This window comes from Mustela putorius, unplaced genomic scaffold (assembly GCF_011764305.1).
Source record: "Mustela putorius furo isolate JIRA1106 unplaced genomic scaffold, ASM1176430v1.1 tig00003845_pilon_pilon_pilon, whole genome shotgun sequence".
Lineage (NCBI taxonomy): Eukaryota > Metazoa > Chordata > Mammalia > Carnivora > Mustelidae > Mustela > Mustela putorius.
In genome coordinates this window covers 89,825,228-89,844,058 of record NW_025421998.1, presented here as the reverse complement: position 1 = coordinate 89,844,058, position 18,831 = coordinate 89,825,228, and the positions used below count along the sequence as shown (strand labels likewise).

Genomic DNA, 18,831 nt, shown 5'->3' with positions numbered 1-18,831 from the left:
CCCTGAGATTATCACATGAGCCAAAATCAGGAGTCCAATGATTAACGAACTGAACCACCTAGGTGTTCCTCCAAAAATATTTTTAAAGTGTATTTCTGTATAGAAAAACAAACTGTTGAAAAATGTAATATGTACAAAATATGTACAAAAAATAATAATTGGCAAATAAAATATGTTAAAATTTGAATCATTTTTCCTTTTTCTACTCCTCTGTCTTGTCAGCCTTTTCTACATTAAACATGTACCCATTTTATAATCAGAGAAGTATTCATTAATAAAATGTCAAACAATTTTAGTCAGAGGCCTAATTTTCCTAACCTAGATTATGGGCTGATGTGGCAGTGGCCTACTTAGAAGTCCATCTGGGACCTGGTTGTGTGGGAGCAGGAGAGTCTCATTCCATCAATTAATGGAAATATTTTTTCCTCATGTATAGTTTCAGGAATGAATTGTCCAATTAAAACTGAAAAGAAAGATTAGAATGAATAACAATAAAAAAAAGCACTAATATTAAGATTTTCCCAGTTAGAAAGTAATGGCCCCTCTTAAGGTATTTAGGGCCTATATTCTTTTGATCTGTGTCCAGAATGAGTCCCTGTGTATGTTGCACTGCTAGAGAGAGCTAGAAATAAGTTAAGGCATACCCAAAGCCACACTTGTCCGCTAACTGGAAATTGAGTCATTCAAAGATTGGTAGCCTGTTCTATAAATGTCCTATAACTGCCAGAGAGGTACAATGGCCTCACAGTTTAAAAAAAAAAAAAAAAAATTCATATGCAAATTATACCATGATGAAACCTTACAGCACATTTCAAAGTATTAAAAGTTCAAGCCTCATTAACATCATAACTGCACTCAATAATTACTTAGCTTAGCAATTAAAACAAACTTCAGACCATATCAAATTGTTGTCTTTGAATATAGATCAGATTGACCATCAGGACACTTTTTGCATTTGAAAATAGGGGCCATTAGTAGTTAAGCTCGTCCAATAAACATACACTGGATCTGCCTGAGCAAACTGGGTTTCATGATTGACTGACTGCTCTATGGTGTGATGAAACTCGCATGTGGCCACATTCCAAAAAGGGTTCAACATCCTATAAAACTTGGGTTTACATGAAGTTAATAAATAATTATTATTAATTTTTAAAATATTTCATAGTTAATCTTTAAATATTTTATAATTATAAAATAAATATATCATTAATTTTTTAAGATTTTAATTATTAAGAAGAAATTCTTAACAATGATATAGTACTTCATTACCATATAAACATCACTGTGTAGATAGTTTTTTTTTTACTCTAATAAGTATTCATAAGTATCCAAAAATGCTATGATTTTGAACTGAAAACTTTGGGTCTAGGGCACACACATGAAGCTGAGCAAGCATACCCATGTTAAGTTTAAGGCAGTTTAAAAAGAGCTGTTTAGGAGCACGTGGGTAGCTTAGTGGGTTACGCCTCTGCCATCAGCTCAGGTCGTGATCTCAGTGTCCTTGGATTCAGCCCCGCATCAGGTTCTCTACTCAGCGGGGAGCCTGCTTCCCCCTCTCTCTCTGCCTGCCTCTCTGCCTATTTGTGATCTCTATAAATAAATAAATAATTTTTTAAAAAGATATCTATTTAGTGCTCCCTTCTGGAGCACACTACTAAAAAAAATTACACAATACAGAAAAGATTAGTGTGGCCCCCACACAAGGATGACATGCAAAAAGATATCCATTTAGAAATGGTTCCTGTGTCATTCTTCTTGGGTGATTTACCCTTTAGGGACCTTCACCATGTTTTTCTTCCAACATTCAAATCTATCACCAGACCCTGAAGTTACTCTAAACTCCAAAATACTGCATTCCAGTACTGTCTGTCATACACATGCATACTCCGGCCCCTTACTTCCTCAGACCCTCTCCTTCTGCCTTCAAGGTTTTGAGCACCACTTTCCTTCAAATCATTAGTTCCTCTCGATTTTCCATCCATCTGTGAGCCCTCCAGTATATATGCTGGGTGGGGTAGTTAACGCTAGCTACTATGCTGGATAATTCCAGCAGCTCAGTGACTTGATACAACAGAAGGTCCTTTCTTGCTCGCTCAACAGCCAATGCAGTTTGGACAGTTCCTTTTGGCAGAAACTCTAGGATTCAGAGGCCTTGTGTGCTAAATATATGACCTCTGATATCTTCCAGAAGGAGGAAGCGGAAAGCCAAAGCTTTGATGGAGACATTTTTAAGGGTCAGAACAAAAGTGGATTTATATCACTTGCACTCAAGCTTCCTTGGCCAGACCTGAGACATAGGACCCTCACTTCAAGCGAGGCCAGGAAATGTAGGCTTCCCATGTGTTCAGGAAGAGGAAATGAGACTGGTGAGCATCGCGTAAAATGTCTGTCACTATATAACTTTAACATTACATACAGTGAACTCTCCCACTATTTGTCTTTCTCCTGCAACTATTCAGAACATATTTTGGGAAAGGACATGATTCAGCCTACATCCTCAAGAGTGTAGGAACTCAGGCCAAGTGTGTGAGTGGCCCTATCTCACCAAACTGTGAACAGACTTGCAAAGCTGTACACGCAAGCAGACAATTGACAAGCACAGGCAAACTCACTAGCACTCAAAGAAATAAGTCTTCTTTTTCTTAAAACACAATTTCACCCATAATATTAACAAAGGCTAAAAGATAATACTAAATACAAAAAGGGATACAGTGAAATTCAGGCCCCTGAGGGCAGCAGGGGTAGCCCTGGAGGGAAACACCCAGAAGTACAATCTTCCTGAAGGACAGTTCAGAAATAAGCATCAAAATCTTTATTCAGATCATTCAAAAATTTTTAATGAATATTCACTAAGCACAGAGCACTGTTCTAAATCTTCTAATCTACTAATTCTGCTTTCGGAAATGTATCCACAGGAGTTAAGTGACATGCAGACAAATATTCATGACCAGGGAATCCACGACAGTATAAAAAGAGCCCAAATGGCTAATGATAGGGAAGTAATTAAATAATTTATGTTACATCTATATTTAAAATACTATGGAATGATAACAGTTAAGGTCTAGGAAAATTCTACTAGTATAGTTTTGCAGACTAAAAGACATAACTAAAAATTTGAATTTATAGTATAATCCCAATTTCTGTGCATATAAATACATACACACACACCCATATATATATGTGTATATTATATATACACATATATATACACATATATATATGGGTGTGTGTGTATGTATTTATATGCACAGAAATTGGGATTATACTATAATATATATATAATTATATATATAATATATGTATTATATATATAATGTTATTATATGTTATAGTATATATAACATATATTATATGTTGTTATATAATGTTAACATTATATATTAATATTGTTAACATTATTATATATAATATTAATAACATTATATTTAATGTTATGTATTATATATAATATATAATATAACATTATATATTAATATAATATATAATATAACATATTATATATTAATATAATATATAATATAATATATAATATAACATATTATATATTATATAACATACATATACATATAATTATATATATGTATATATATATACATACACAGAAGTTGAATATAGACATATACATATGTCTATATTCAGCCAACATATACTTATTTACTATCAAATACATGCTAGGACTTACAGAGAATCTGTAAGATCTCTGGGTAAGACTAAAGATTAGCTTGTATATTTTCCATGATTGTTTCTCTATTTCACAGAAACTGCTGAGGAACAGGCCAGCATAGAATACAGTACTTGGTGCTTCAGTCATGAATAAAAATTTGTTCTAAGATATAATGGAAGAATAGAAGTCTGGAAAAAAGTGTAATTTCAGTTTCAAGTACTTTCTGCTTTTGAATTTGAATTCACCTTTGAATTCACCTATGCAGACAGAGAGGTCCTTTGGAGAAAAAGAAAGTCTATAGTGAGTCTTTTTAATTATGCATCAGAAAAGAGAAGCCTGCTCTAGAGGAGAAGTTTGAAAAATCTGAAAAGAATGAATGGAAAGGTCAGGAGAGAGCAGCATTCTGGGGAGAGGAGATTGCTTTGGGGAGGAAACGGTTGAAAATCTAGGAAAGGAGACCACTGAAGAGGGCATTGATCAGTTCATCGGGTTGTGCTGCACCCAGGGTTAAGGGATTCTGGGGAGTGGGATGCAGTGGCCAGAGGGTGGCAGAGGCCTTCACTAGGACTGGAAAACACTCTGAGCCAGGCTGGGCTTCCTGGAGGTCAAGATGACCTCATACCCAAGACACATAGTTGGAACAGGGCACACCTATGGCTGGAGTCTGGCAATTTCTGGACTGTGCCCTCAGCACAGAGAGCGGTGTTGTCAGTAAAGCAGAGGTGAGAACATCAGACGTCTGCACCAAAATAACAGATGCGGGCACTTTGGGCTGGGTCTGAGGCTTTGTTACTGAAAGACCCCTCTCCCCTTGCTAAAGGCTTGTTTAAGTAACCTATTATTCCTATAGCCGTGGCAACACATATCCTGCACAAACAGGATGTCTGTGATCACCCGGTCTGTCAAAAGAAAAGACAAATGAAAAGTAAAATGTAACTGGAACTTTCCAGAGTGCTGACCCAAGGAACCACCAGAACGCCCTGACCCCAACACCCAATCATGCTTGATTCAAATTAATCAATCAGACTCCTGTAACCATGCATCTGCTTCTGTAAGACCCCTTCCCGCCACCGCTTCCCGCCACCTCAACTCTTGCCCTATATAATCTGTTCCCCAACCTAGCCCGGCGTGCTCAGTCCACAAAGGCTGATGCGTCCGCAGGCGCCTATGTAACCAATAAACCTCTTGCAACTTGCATCCAGTGGAGGCTTGGTGTCTGCTTCTTGGGTGCGGATCGAGGGTCTTTCATTACCACCCAGGGGGAGGCTTCAAGCCTTGTGCTCAAGACATGAGTATGTTTAGAGTCAAAGGCTAACACCACCAAGGAACAAGAATGTATAGTCAATTTTCAATTTTACCACATTTTCCACCACAGATGTGTCTTTTAAAATCAGGGTAAATAATCGAACCCTCCCTCAACTCTGTCTTTTTTTTCCCCACTGCGAGCAAAGACTTCTTGCAGAACCTCACCCCCATCTTCTCCTCAGAAGTTGCTCACCACAGCCATGGTCTTGGGAAGGAAGGTCATAGCCAATCACTTTCTGATGTTCAAACTCAAAGACACTTACTCGTTGGCCAATTCTTTGTCTTCCTAGTCATCCTGGAAGCCATTGACCACCCCATCCTTCTGGAAACGTCTTCCCCCCTAATACCCCTGACTCTTCTCTCTCTTACTTCCCCTCCCACTGGTCTCTCTGCTCCTTGCCCACCTTTTAGGGGCCTCCTCTTCTAAAGTCTGTGTCATAGAAGCTGGTGCTTTCCAGAGCTTGGCACTGGGCAGTCTTCCTTTCTCTTACATATTCCCCTGGGCTTGATGCTCTCATGACTTCATTTACTTCAAAGTCTACAGAGCCAAGAACCATTCCTGAGACACAAGAAGTGTGTAATAGGGGTTCAGCGGCTCACCTAACATATTTGACATTAGGAGCAGACTGTTTATACCAGCCCCCTACCCTATATAACAAAATTAGGGTTTTGAGGGTTGTTGTGTTTTTCTTTTTTAAGATTTTTTTATTATTTGAGAGAGAAAACATGTGCATGCAAGCATGGAGACAGGCAGAATTCTTAAGCAGACTCCTCCCTGCTGAGAATGGAGCCCAACACAGGGCTGGATCTCACAACCCTGAGATCATGACCTGAGCTGAAACCAAGAGTTGGACACTCAACCAACTGAGCCACTCAGGTGTCCCATAAAATTGTTCTCAGTAATCATCACAAAATACTTAGTAGTAATCATGATTTTCTTGACTGGCTTTTCATTTTCAAACAATGTATAGTAAAGAGTAAACTTCCATCTTAAAATGTTCAAATTGAGTAAAATATTTTATATGGAAACCAAAATTCATACCTAACAGTTTTACACTCTTTTAAATAGAAACACAAATTCAAAAACTCCAAGTGTCAAATGGTATGCCAAATCACATAACCCAAGTACTGTCTCTTCATCTTCACAATTCACTGTGCTGGCATCGCTTCTTTCCTAGCAACTATCTAAATGCAAAAATATGTAGTATCACAGAGGGTGGTGATAAGAACTGTCAAAGTGAGCTCCAACAATTCCACTTGATTATAATCTTACTATTGAAGATTATAATCTTCAATAGGGTGGGGTTCCCATGTGCCAGGGGCCGAATATATAACACCAAGGTCTCCAGATTAACTTCCCCACCTAGGAAACAATGTTTGAAAAAGGATAAGAATAAAAATGTGCTCAACTAAAGGCAGCAGCTGCATTGTCCAAAGTCAATAGTTGCCATGGTCATTGTTTAGCACTTAAAGTAACAAAAGTTTCTTTTTCTGGAAGCAGTATTTATTACTGGCATCATGGCACCTAAGGATAACAGAAAAGAACAACTCTTGTTTCATTTTATTCTATGCAGAAAATGCATTCTCTTCTTGCCCGTGCCTTGGTCTGCTGCTCCTAGCACCCCACCATTGGTATGGAATTGACAGAGAGCATTTGATGAGTGGATGAGGGAGTATGACTGCTGCGTGATTCTAATATTGCTCCTTCAGCAAGACTGCCCTCCTAAATTCTAGTCCTGTATTCCTGTCACCTGACTTCACCTGACTGTCCCTACAGGAACCTCAGAGCTGTCACCCACACGGTCTGCTCCTTTTTCTGCCCTACGTGGGTGAATGGCACCAAGTTCCACTGAGTGATTCAAGCCAGAAACTTGAGATTCCAGTCTTCCTGTTTCTCCCAACTCGATACAAAATCCACTTATCCTATCTCCTAAGCACTTCTAGCACTTCTAGAAGCCATGCTCCATTTGCACTCTCTGGGGCAGCCTTTGATCATTCTGTCTAAAACCATCACAACACCCACCTGTGGAGACTATCTACTTCAGTCTCTCTGCACTCCCATGTCCCTGAACTTCCCCCAAGCTCCTCCTCTTTAAATGGCAAATGAATCCCTTACCACAAAAGATTAATGTCAGATCAAATAACATACATGGACTGCCTCGTGCAGGGTCTCATCCACAGAAGATAGTCAAGAGTAATGTTGCTTTTCTTTCCTAAAACATTGTTTGATACTCTACTGCCTGCCAAATCTGAATTTTTTGAGAGAAAGCAGTTACATTTTGAGACTGAATTGATGAAGCATCATTTTATGTGCATAAAAAGCCAAATTACGCAGATAATTTCAGTTGTGTAAATATGACCTAATTCAAAGTATTTGCGAAACTCATTTCTATTATAACAACAAATACTTACTGATCATCACAAAGCAATGGAACCAAGTTAGGTCTGAATACATTGCTATAGATATATATAGATATAAAACAAAAAGAAACCGGTGCTCTCAAGGACTTTGTATTCCACACACATGTAACTCACAGTGAGGCAGGATAACACATAAGTGTAAATGAACACCACAACCATCCACAAAAGAGGGAGAGAAATTGAGAGAAGATAACTGGAGCATACTGGAGCATCGGAAGGGTGTTTGAGGAAAGAAACTGAGGCATATTTTAAAGGAAAGCTATACGGCAGCATTTAGGTAGGAAAGGAGAGGTTAAGTACATTTCTTATACAAAAAAAGAAATCACAAAGTTGTGAGATAGGAATGCTAATAGGGCATACGACCAAGCTTAAGGAGAACATAGAATTCACGAAAAGATGTAACAAGAATGAAAACTGGGAAGAAGACAGAGCAGAGAATGGATGGGATTAAAGGCCAACATAACAGCTTTACTCTGAAAGTAATAAAGCATCATTTTAGAAACTGTGAGAGCCTCCTATCTACTTGCCCTGCAATTGGTCATTTCCCGTTGTGGTCTTTCCAAAACCCAAGTCTGACTATGCCGTGTCACTGTTTAAAAGATCTGCCATGGTTCTCCAAGGATGATATACAAATGGCCAAGAAACACATGAAAAGATGTTCCACATCCTTCATCATTAGGGAAATACAAATCAAAACTACAGTTACATGCCACCTTACACCTGTAAAGATGGCTACTATCAATAAAACAGGAAACAACAAGTGTTGAGGAGGATGTGGAAAAACTGGACCCCTTGTCTGCAGGTGCTGGGAATATAAAATGGTACATCCACAGAAGAAAACAGTTTCGTGGCATTTTCTCAAAATACTATGAATATAATGCCCAGATGACCTAAAATTCCACTTTGGGGTATACAACCAGAAGAACTGAGCACAGAATCTTAAAGATATATTCACATACATTATTCACATATATTCACAGCAGCATTATTCACTATAGCTGAAAAGAAGCAACTCAAGCAGCCATCAACAGATGAAGGAATAAACAAAAGTTGGTATATACACCCAAAAGGACATTGTTTATCCTTAAAAAAAGAGAAAATTTTGACACATGCTACAGCAGGGATGAACCCAGAGGACATTAGGCTAAGTGAAATAAGGCAATCTGAAAAGCACAAACACTGCATGAAGCCACTTATATGAGCTACCTAGAGTAGTCAAGCTCACACAGACAGTTGAATGGTGGCTGCCAGAGGCTCGGGGAAGGGAGCATAGGGAATTGTTGTTTAATAGATACAGCTTCAAATTTGCAAGGTGAGGGGCACCTGGGTGGCTCAGTGGGTTAAAGCCTCTGCCTTCGGCTCAGGTCTTGATCTCAGGGTCCTAGGATCGAGCCCTGCATCGGGCTCTCTGCTCAGCAGGGAGCCTGCTTCCTCCTCTCTCTCTGCCTGCCTCTCTGCCTATTTGTGATCTGTCTGTCGAATAAATAAATAAAATCTTTAAAAAAAATTGCAATGTGGTGTGTTCTAGAGATTGCCTGCATAATGACCACATACCTAACACTACTGAATTACACACTTGTAAAGTAGTTAAGATGGGGTGCCTAGGTGGCTCAGTCAGTTAAGTGACTGGCTTTTGTCAGCCCAGGTCATGATCTCAGGGTCATGAGATGGAGCCCGCATTGGTCTCTATGAAGAGTGTGCAGTCTGCTTGAGATTCTCTTTCTCCTTCTCCCTTACCCCACACCCCTCTCTCTTCTCTAAATAAGTAAGTAAATACATACATAAATAAATTTGTTTAGATGGCAAATATTATGCTGTGTATGTTTTATCACAATTAAAAATAAAATTTTGATTCGGAGAGGAGCAAGATGGCAAAGTACTAGGAGATCTAAAGTTCATTGGGTCCCAGGAATTCAGCGACTTATCAAGCCACTCTGACCACCTACAAACTCAACAGAAGATCGAAGAGAAGAAAAGCAGAAATGCTATAAACAGAAAAGTGATCACTTTCTGGAAGGTAGGAAGTGTGGAGAAGTGAATCAGAGGCAATATAGGAGAAGAAAGACTGTGGGGAGAGGGGCCGGCTCCAAGCAAGCGGTAGGGCCCTGGAGCACAAAATTGGAACTTTTAGAAGTCTCTCCACAGAGGGATGTCACTCTAGAGGCTAAGAGGGGGAGTGGAGCCACCATGGGGAAAGTGTGGTCTCAAGTCCCTCAGGGTCACAGAAAAACAGGGGTGCCTGAGTGTGAGCGAGGAAGCCAGCTACAGAGACGGAGCCAAGAAGGCTGATCTCAGCTTGGGGTTACCTTAAACCATGATCCAAGACACAGTCGGGCCACCGCTCTCCGAGCAGGGACCCAACAAGTGGCAGATCCCAGAGACTCACCTCCCTCCGCTGAGAAGAGCAGCGTGGGAGCACACTGCAGACATCGGCTGGGTTTGGAGACTCCAAAAATTGACCGATTTTCTCTGAGGGTGCATTGAGAAGTGGGGCCCTGAGCTCTCTGCTCCTCCAGGCCGGATATTGGGAGGCCGCCATTTTTATTCCCGACCTCCGGAACTCTATGGAGAGCGGAGAGCCTTCAGGGAACAAAAGCTTCCAAGAGCGAACCTGAGCAGATAACTCAGCCTGGCCCCTGGCAAGGGCAGCGCAATTCCACCTGGGGCAAAGACACTTAAGAGTCACTACAACAGGCTCCTCACCCAGAAGATCAGCAAGAACATCCAGCCAAGGCCAAGTTTATTGATCAATGAGAACTGCAAACCTCCAGCAATAGGGGAATACAGCACATAAAATTCATGACTTTCTTCTCATGATTCTTCAGTCTTTCAAAGTTAAATTTTTAAAATTTTTTTCTTTTTTTTGAATTCTTCCTTTTTCCTATTTTAACTATTTTATCTTATCAATACTTTTTTAAAAACCTTTTTTTAATTTTCATTATAATAGTCATATTCTATCCCTTCATTGTATTTAAACTTCATACACACACACACACACGTACACACACACACACACACACACACACACATATATTTTTCTTTCTTTTTTTCTTTCTTTCCTTAAAAGTTTGGGATACAGTTTCTTCTAACAGACCAAAATTGCCCTAAATCTAGCGTATGGCTTTGTTCTAGTCTCCAGCCTGTTCACAGTCTCTCCTTTTTTTTTTCTTTTTCAACCAACTTCTTATCAATTCCTTTTTAAAAATCTTTTTTTAATTTTCAACTTTACAGTCATATTCAGTCCCTTCATTGTATTTACCCTTATTTTCGTATCTATATAAGTTTTTTTTTCTTTAAAATTTTGGGATGCAGTTTCTTCTAACAGATCAAAATATACCCAAAATCAAGTGTGAGGCTCTGTTCTATTCATCAGGTTAATCATATTTTTTATTCTCCCTTTCTTCTCCCCCTGGTTTTGGGGCTCTTCTGATTTGGTTAGTGTATATTTTTCTGGGATCGTTGTTACCCTTTTAGTATTTTGTTCTTTTTTAAATTTTTTTAGCATTTTGTTCTTTCATTCATCTATTCTTCTCTAGACAAAATGACAAGGCAGAGAAACCCACTTCAAAAAAAAAAAGAAGAAAAAGAAGAAGAGGAGGCAGTACCAGCTAGTAGGGACCTGATCAATATGCAGCCAAGAATACTAGACCCAACTAGGCTGTCATTGAAAATAGAAGGAGAGATAAAAACTTCCAGGACAAATAGAAACTAAAAGAATTTGCAAACAGCAAATCAGCCCTACAGGAAATATTGAAAGGGGTCCTCTAAGCAAAGAGAGAGCCTAAAAGTAACAGACCAGAAAGGAACAGAGACAATATCAGTAAGAGTCACCTTACAGGCAATGCAAAGGCACTAAATTCATATCTTTCAATAGTTACCCTCAATGGGTAGACATGAACAGACATTTCAGCAAAGAAGACATCCAAATGGCCAAAAGACACACATGAAAAAGGGCTCCACAATCCACTTCTCATCATTGGGATCAGAGAAATACAAATCAAAACCACAGTGAGATACCACCTCACACCAGTCAGAATAGCTAAAATTAACAAGTCAGGAAACAACAGATGTTGGTGAGGATACGGAGAAGGTGAACCCTCTTATACTACTGGTGGGAATGCAAGCTGGGGCAGCCACTCTGGAAAACACTATGGAGGTTCCTCAAAAAGTTGAAAATAGAGCTACCCTAGGACCCAGCAACCATTCTACTGGGTATTTACTCTAAAGATACAAACATAGTGACCTTAAGGGGCACGTGCACCTGACTGTTTATAGCAGCAATGTCCACAATAGCCAAACTATGGAAAGAGCCTAGATGTCCATCTACAAGTGAGAGGATAAAGAAGATGCAGTATGTATGTATATGTATATATATATACATACATACATACAATGGAATACTATGCAGCCATCAAAAAACCCAAAATCTTGCCATTTACAATGACGTGGATGGAACTAGAGGGTATTACCCTAAACAAAATAAGTCAGTCAGAGAAAGACAATTGTCATATGATCTCACTGATAGGAGGAATTTGAGAAACAAGATGGAAGATCATAGGGGAAGGGAGGGGAAAATAAAACAAGATGAAACCAGAGAGGGTGAGAAATAATAAGAGACTCTCAATCTCAGGAAACAAACTGAGGGTTTCTGGAGGGAAGGGGGATGGGAGGAATAAAATATCTGGGTGATGAATATTGGGGAGGCTATGTGCTATGGCGAGTGCTGTGAATTGTGTAAGACTGACAATTCACAGACCTGTACCCCTAAAGCAAATAATACATTATATGTTAACTTAAAATTTTTTAAAAAATAAAATTTGGGGTGTGCCTGGGTGGCTCAGTCATTAGGCATCTATCTTTGGCTCAGGTCATGAACTCAGGGTCCTGGGATTGAGCCCCACATTGGACTCCCTGCTTGGCAAGAAGTCTGCTTCTCCCTCTCCCACTCCCCGTTTGTGTTTCCTCTGTCCCCATGTTTCTATCAGATAAATAAATAAAATCTTAAAAATAAATAAATAAAAATAAAATTTAAAAAAAAAATCTCTTTCGTAGACTTCTACCAACAGGATCAATTAAAAACCTTGCTGGGAAAGCCAAAGTTGGTGGCATCACAATTCCGGACTTCAAGCTCTATTACAAAGCGGTCATGATCAAGACAGCATGGTACTGGCACAAAAACAGACACATAGATCAATGGAACAGAATAGAGAGCCCAGAAATAGACCCTCAACTCTATGGTCAACTCATCTTCGACAAAACAGGAAAGAATGTCCAATGGAAAAAAGACAGCCTCTTCAATAAATGGTGCTGGGAAAATTGGACAGCCACATGCAGAAAAATGAAATTGGACCATTTCCTTACACCACACACGAAAATAGACTCAAAATGGATGAAGGACCTCAATGTGCGAAAGGAATCCATCAAAATCCTTGAGGAGAACACAGGCAGCAACCTCTTCGACCTCAGCCGCAGCATCATCTTCCTAGGAACATCGCCAAAGGCAAGGGAAGCAAGGGCAAAAATGAACTATTGGGATTTCGTCAAGATCAAAAGCTTTTGCACAGCAAAGGAAACAGTTAACAAAATCAAAAGACAACTGACAGAATGGGAGAAGATATTTGCAAACGACATATCAGATAAAGGACTAGTGTCCAAGATCTATAAAGAACTTAGCAAACTCAACACCCAAAGAACAAATAATCCAATCAAGAAATGGGCAGAGGACATGAACAGACATTTCTGCAAAGAAGACATCCAGATGGCCAACAGACACATGAAAAAGTGCTCCATATCACTCAGCATCAGAGAAATACAAATCAAAACCACAATGAGATATCACCTCACACCAGTCAGAATGGCTAAAATCAACAAATCAGGAAATGACAGATGCTGGCGAGGATGTGGAGAAAGGGGAACCCTCCTACACTGTTGGTGGGAATGCAAGCTGGCGCAACCACTCTGGAAAACAGCATGGAGGTTCCTCAAAATGTTGAAAATAGAACTGCCCTATGACCCAGCAATTGCACTACTGGGTATTTACCCTAAAGATACAAACGCAGTGATCCGAAGGGGCACATGCACCCGAATGTTTATAGCAGCAATGTCCACAATAGCCAAACTATGGAAAGAACCTAGATGTCCATCAACCAATGAATGGATAAAGAAGATGTGGCATATATACACAATGGAATACTATGCAGCCATCAAAAGAAATGAAATCTTGCCATTTGCGACAACATGGATGGAACTAGAGCGTATCATGCTTAGCGAAATAAGTCAAGCAGAGAAAGACAACTATCATATGATCTCCCTGATATGAGGAAGTGGTGATGCAACATGGGGGCTTAAGTGGGTAGGAGAAGAATCAATGAAACAAGATGGGATTGGGAGGGAGACAAACCATAAGTGACTCTTAATCTCACAAAACAAACTGAGGGTTGCTGGGGGGAGGGGGGCTAGGAGAAGGGGGGGTTGGGTTATGGACATTGGGGAGGGTATGTGCTTTGGAGTGCTGTGAAGTGTGTAAACCTGGCGATTCACAGACCTGTACCCCTGGGGATAAAAATATATGTTTATAAAAAAATAAAAAATGAAAATTAAAAAAAAAAGTTATATAAAAAAAAACAACGCTGCTGGGTAACATGCAAAACTCTCCAAGACTGACCCCTTCCCTCTGAGGAAGAAGATGCATAACCAAAAACCTGAGATTCTGTTTAAATTTCTTTGCAAAATCAAAGAGTCGAGTATTATTTTATTTTTGAATGTATCCCGCAGTGGTGAAATTAAGAGTAAAATGACTCGTATAACAAAATAGAAAACTGAGGTATTTACAATCTCTGAATATAGTGCTCCTTGAAGAAATACTTAATAAAATTAATGTTTACATCAACTGATGCAATTTTGAATTACCGTTAATTTTCACAATAACTATTGTTTTATGACTTATAATGTATTCAGTGTTTTACAAGCATTTGGAACAAGGGGAAATCTTATAAAGCATCTTAATGTGTGTAACAAGAAAGTAAATTAAAAAGTTTATTAGCACCAGGAGAATTCTTATCTTCTCTCTGCATGTCAAAAACTTGACAGAAGTCTTCAATCTAGCTAGTAAGCACTTTACTGATTAAAAGCTAATTTCCATTTTTAAAGAGTGAAGTCATGCTTCTGATCCTCCGTTTCTTTCTAAAAGGAGAATGGATGCTGTCCTTGCTCAGGCTACCGTAACAAAATACCACAACCTGGATGGCTTAGACAACAGAAATTTATTTTCTCACATATCTGGATGCTGGAAGGCCAAAGTCAAGGTGCCGGCCGATTCAGTTTCTGGTGAGAGCCCTCTTCCTGATGTGCAGGTGGTCACTCCGTGCCATGTCTTCACACGTGGAGAGCACACATGCAATCTGGTGTCTCCTCTTAGAAGGACACTACTCCTATCAGACCAGGACCCCATCGTTATTATTTCCTTGACCTTACTTATTTCCCTACTCCAAATGCAGCCACACTGTGACGGGGTGGGGACTTCAACATACAAATTTGGGGGGACACAATTCAATCTGTAGCAAATGCTTCTCCCACAGTTTCTCTCCAGAGTAATTTCTCATCCCCAGCAATGCAGTCCAATCCCCAGACCTTGTATTCCAGAATGCCAGATGAACTACCACTCTTCTGCATTCCCAAGGGGTCCTGGGCATCTCAAAAAATACCCCGGTCTGATTTTTAAGTTTTTGCTAGTTTGTGCATTTTCTTCCACAGAATGTAAGCCACAAAGAAAATAAGAACCATTGCCCCTTGCTCTCTGTCTCCCCAGAACCAACACAGAGCTCAACACTTGGGAGATATGAAGCAAAATTGAACTGTTAAACCTAGCAATGAACATTTACCTAGCCTAAGTGTGTAGGATGACTCAGAAATGGCTGCTTCTCTCACCAACTATCACAAGTGGATGGCTTTAAACAACACAGACTTATCCTAGAGACCAGAAGTATGAAATTAGTTACACTGGGCTGAAACCAAGGTGCCAACAAGGTCAGGCTCCCACCGGAGGCTCCAGAGGAAAACTGTTTCCTTCCCTTTCCTGGATTCTAGAGCTAATACCTTCCCAGCATTCCTTAGTTTATAGCCCCTTCTCCATCTGCAAACCAAGGTAGCATCTGCAAATACCTCTCTCTGCTGAGATCGGCCCGTTGTCTTCTCTCTTCTGGATGCAGTAAAATTCTCCCTCTGCCTCCCTCTTAAAGGCCCCTATGATTACATTCTCTAACCCAGATAGTCCCGGATAATCGTCCTCTTTCAAGATCCTTAACTAATCACAGATGCCCAGTCCCTATTACCATAGAAGGTCATGTTCACAGGTTTCAGGGGTTAGGAGCTGGCCCTCTTGGGGGCTGTTATTCAGCCACCACAGGTGGGGAGAGTGGCAACAGATCAGTTATAGGTGATTTCCATGTCTTGGCTATTGTAAATAAATGCTTCAGTGAACGTAGGAGTGCATATACCTTTTTGAGTTAGCGTTTTTGTTTCCTTTGGATAAATACCCAGAAGTAGGATTTCTAGATCATATGGTAGTTCTATCTTCAATTTTTTGAAGGAGCTCCTTATTGTTTTCCATAGTGGCAGCCCCAATCTACATTCCCACCAACAGGGTACAAGTGTTCCCTATTCTCCACACCCTTGCCAACACTTGCTATTCATTGTTTTTTTGATAACAGCCCTTCTAACAGATATGAGATGGGGCTGTAATGAACACTGTGGTGACTATAGTTAACAATATTATGTTGTAGACTCAAAAGTTGCTAAGTTAAATTTTAAAATTTTTAACACAAGAAAAAGAATCTGTAGCTATGTGTGCTGATAGAGGTTAACTAGACTTATTGTGCTGAACTTCTACAATATTAAATGTAACAAATCATTGTTAAAAAAAAAAAAAAGAAAGAAAGAAACTACTACATAACATCTTCCAGAAGCTTCCCACCTAACTGGTCTTCTGACCTAGACATCATAAATAGGTTTATATATATCATGTGACTCCTGTATTCCAGTATAATACCACAAGCCCTTTGATATGACTTGGCCTAGCCATCTTTGTGAAGTGAGTCAAGGCATTGATCACTGACCCAATGAATATTCCACAAATCTATAAAATAAAATAAAATCTGTATCAATTAGACCAAACATGATAAATACCAAACTACGGCTCTTAAATAAAAATTTTCAGTTGAATTACTTGGCTCTACTTCCACTCATTATTCAGCTTCAGAACAGATTCTAAGAGTTCATCATTTTAACCCAGGTGGGAACCAAGCCAATTTCCATTTTGTGCGTGTCTCGCACATAATGGGCACACTATGAACCCTAAGTAATAATAAGGGGAAGGCTCGATATTAAAGCGGGCAGAAAACTCATAACCAAGTGGCTTCGGACATTTATCAGGAGGTGATGACATATGGTTCCTGTCACTGGCATACTCCAGGGTAGAAATGTTTATCTGCAGAGTTGACAAACAGATCTTACAGGACTCATAGAAAACTGGGTTTCTTCATTATAGATTACTAAAATGTCTGCTGGCACAGAAGGGGACGTTTTATGGCTAACAAGAGGATGCCATCTGAAGGACAACGGCCTCAAATGGACCATGACAGAAGAGAGAAGAGGGACTTTGAAGGGTCCATCCCAATAAATGGCAAATGCTGCCAGGCTCACAAATCTGCCTGCCAAGAAAGAACTGTTCCCAGTGTGAACTGGGATCCCTCCCAGCATGCCGAGATATACGTACTCTTTCAAGTTTCCTGCCTTTCCAACACAAGGCAGAATTAAACCTTCTGAGGTCACCGCATGTTATCTACGATTAGCCTTGCTTGGTGCTGAATAGCTTATTTATCTGTAGCTTTTAATCAGCTACGCAAATGACAAAAAGATGAACACAAAACACACACTCACACACACACACAAACACACACACACACACACACACACTCTCGCCTCTTATCTGAATGGACAGATGCAGAAACACACAGCCCAGAATAAATTAGAGCAAAATGAGCTCAAGATGAAACAAGCCTAGGGGGGAAAAAAAAAATTCCAAGCACACCACAGAATGCGCTGTCATCAAAAATGCCGGGATTCTGCCCTGATCCTCTTGGAGAGAGAGAGACTCCAGCCCCTTGAGCTCAGGCAAAGCCTGGGGGAGAGGCTACATGAGAGTCTCCCCAAGCAAAGAGCAGTCCAGGTCTCCGGGAAAGGTAGCTCTGCTCTCCTTGCATTCTGTTTGAATCCTGACCTCCAGGAGACCACTCAGTCTATGAAGAAAAGGAACAGCCTAAGGAAAAGAAACTTCTGGAATAAGTTTGTCAAAGACTGCATGGTTTTCATTGTTTGAAAGGAAAGCATTTAAGGTCATTGGTTTTCTTCCTTTGTTGTTCTAAAACAATTTTTATCAGTCTCATTTGTTGCTGAAATGTAAATTCCTAACAGCCATTTCTACCTGTTAGTATCTGGAACGGTATCAGGCAAACACAAACAGATGGGGAGAGAGGAAACCAGCAGAGCAGTGCAGAACCTTGGGTTCCAGGCTAAGAGGTTCTCTAGAAATCGTGCAGGTCCATGCTCCCCAACCAGAGAAGAGAGAGGTTCACACCTGTGTGCTAAATCACTCGAGTCAGAGATAACCATGGTTTCTCTGATCTGGTGTGGATTAACTATCTCATTAGTCAGCTTCACAAGAGATTCTAAGAGTTCATCATTTTAACCTAAGTGGGAACCAAGCCAATTTCCAATTTAGAAATGGAAGAAGAGTTCCTAAACTCAAGGAAATAATAGAAACTGTGCTCCATGATTGTGGTTCTTACTTTTAATTCTGCCAGCAGATGCCCTGAAGCGCAAGGCCAAAGACAGGTACAGAGGTCAGCTCCTTCTGCCATCTCTATGAATAACATATTTTCATAAGATGTTTCATTTTCCTGTGTTTTATTATCTGCTGGTAGAGTATTGCTGTTAACAATAACTTTAACTTCAGTTAATGATATAAACTATGCACCACATAGAAGCAAAACGACTATAGACAAGATCCTTTTCTCATCCTTTCTTTTAAAAAATTCTTGTCTTCAGGTCTTATCCCTAAGATGGCACAAGCCCCTTGAGAAGAGACATTTTTGTGATAGTTTTGGTATAGCTGGGTCTTGCACAAAGCAGATGCAATTAAAAAGAAACATTGTTATAGGGTAGCTGGCTGGCTCAGTCAGTACAGCACGGGACTCTTGATCTCAGGGTCATGAGTTCAAGCCCCATGTTGGGCCTGGAGTTAACTTTAAAAAAAAAAAAAAGAAAGAAAGAAAAGAAAAGAAACATAAAGAAACATTGTTATTGAAATGAAACAAGCTCTACCATCTAAGAAATACAATATTGATACATATGAATAACACAAAATTACATAATCCTAGGGCAAA

At 39.8% G+C, this 18,831-nt stretch overlaps 1 non-coding gene across 1 annotated transcript; it reads left to right on the top strand.

Annotated features, from left to right (window-relative positions):
• The first annotated feature begins 1,631 nt into the window (after positions 1-1,631).
• Positions 1,632-1,740, top strand: LOC123387110. Its single transcript, XR_006601468.1, has one exon. It is a non-coding gene; the product is annotated as a U6 spliceosomal RNA (small nuclear RNA).
• The last annotated feature ends 17,091 nt before the right edge of the window (positions 1,741-18,831 follow it).